Source organism: Octodon degus, unplaced genomic scaffold (genome assembly GCF_000260255.1).
Source record: "Octodon degus isolate 3935 unplaced genomic scaffold, OctDeg1.0 scaffold00015, whole genome shotgun sequence".
NCBI classification, from domain to species: Eukaryota; Metazoa; Chordata; class Mammalia; order Rodentia; family Octodontidae; genus Octodon; species Octodon degus.
In genome coordinates this window covers 12,992,775-12,994,936 of record NW_004524591.1, presented here as the reverse complement: position 1 = coordinate 12,994,936, position 2,162 = coordinate 12,992,775, and the positions used below count along the sequence as shown (strand labels likewise).

The 2,162-nt window shown below is 31.7% G+C and overlaps 1 protein-coding gene across 3 annotated transcripts in view; it reads right to left on the bottom strand.

Moving 5' to 3' along the window:
* The window catches only part of Klhl7 (kelch like family member 7), an 85,998-nt gene that overhangs the window by 44,670 nt on the left and 39,166 nt on the right, over positions 1 to 2,162 (bottom strand). The gene's annotated exons all lie outside the window — the stretch shown is intronic.

The window sequence follows — 2,162 nt, the reverse complement described above, 5'->3', positions numbered from 1 at the left end:
AAAAAAGAAATAACTATAATGAAAGAAGTACTAAGTGCTTCTAAAGAATACACTGATAAAAAAAATAGAGGAGAATATAAAAATGATGGAATCCTTGAATGAGAAATATAGGAAAGAAATAGAATGCATGAAGCAGATTCAAAGTGACATACAGGAAATTAAAACCTCAATCACAAGCTGGCAAAACCGTTTAAATGAAAGTGAAAATAGATTTTCAGACCTTAAAGACACCATTGCAGCTAGTGAAAAAGTAAGAAAAGATCTCTTTAAAACAACTAGAATGCAGGAAAAAATAATTCAATACCTGTAAGACGATGCAATAATGAACAATGTGAGACTAACAGGCAACAATGAGAAGGAAGGAGTCAATACAAATGATATAAAAAGAATATGGGCAGAAGTGATAGCAGAAAAATTCCCAAATATGGGGAAACAATTTGACATTCAGTAACCAAAGCATATAGAACTCCAAATAACATCAACCCAATTAAAAACCACATCCAGACATAATAATCAAGATCCCAGAAATTCAGCACAGGAACAGTATACTAAAAGCCGCTAAAGAAACAGATCTCATTTAAAGGAAAACCCATCAGAATAATGGCAGATTTCTCTTCACAAACCATCAAGTCAAGAAGAGCATGGAGTAAAGTACTTCATGTCTTGCAAGAAAATAAATTCCAACCCAGACTGATATACCCTGCAAAACTCAAGTATAATGGAGAAATGAAATACTTCCATGACAAAGAACTGAAGAATTTCACGATGACAAAGCCAAGCCTACTCAGATTACTAAATGATGTTCTCGAGAGGGAGCAAAATGATCACAACTCCAAGAATGAGAATGGAAAGAACTCACCAAATAGGGCAAACAATTAAACACAGGAAAGTAAGAGGTATACAAAAGTAGTCTTTCAGTTATTCTTTTGTGTACAGCAACAAAATATTTCCATCAGCACACTCTACAAATGGACTTGTCCTGCACCCTATGGGTCATGACTCCCATCTGGGTCTACAGGGTGGATTTCAAGGAAAGAGCAGTAGCTCAGCCCCACAAGTGACACCTGGCCACTAGTAAGTGTCATGGACATTATCCATGTCCACAACACATTAGAACTTTGTGCAATATCCTATCCCCAAACTATTAAAGTGCTGGTCATTTATTTGCCATTCCAGTATTTATCTTATGTTTTATTCTTAGTACTTCTTTATTATCATGAAAACTTTTTCTTAGTTTGTTTTGAAACATTTAATTTTTAATTAGTATTTAATTTTCTGAATATTGCTTAATCTTAATTTTTGTTTTAAGATTTATATCTTTGACTTACAATTTATTTAAAAGACATGGGATGATATTTTCTCCTAGTATTACAAACTTAAAAAGTACATTTCCATTTTTCGTTGACTTTACATTACTTCTTCCCTGTCTTTTATACACACATACACACAAACATATATATATGAAAAAAAAAATATGTGTATAACCTGACATAAGATTGGTACAGTTTCATAGAAATCTTTGATGACCTTTTATTTAAGGGTTCACCTAATATATTTTATATAGTCCTGCATAACTATTATTTTGAGAGCTCTTTATTGTTTATTCAGGAGCATATTGCAACTTCTCTTGCCTTTTGAATTATGCTCTTCGTTATTTCCTATATGTTATGTCTGGAGGTATTAGAATATTTCAAGTTAGTATAACTGGAAAATATTTTACTTTTAGTTTTCAAAGGTATTTTTGTTCAGTATAAAATTCAGAGAGGACAGATTTTTTTTTTTTCTTTCAGTCCTTTAATTATTCTAGTTTGTTACACACTTGGTCTTTTTTTGTTTGTTTTCTTTTCTTTCTAATGTGGAATAAGATGCTATTTAATTCTGTTCTTCCATAGCTAGTTTTTTTTTATGTATATGCTTTAATGATTTTATTCTTTCCAATAAGTTTTGGACAATTTCATTTTTGTCTATCTGGGTATGATTTTATTCAAATTTCTTGTGCAAACGGTTCATTTTTTTTGGGAAATGTGGTGTTATAAGTTCAGGTAAATTCAGAAATTTTAAATCCTTAAAAATAAAATAAAGGGCTGGTGAGATGGCTCAGTAGTCTAAAGCACCTAATTAGAACAAGCTTAGCAAAGCACAGGGACTGCGGTTCAATCCCC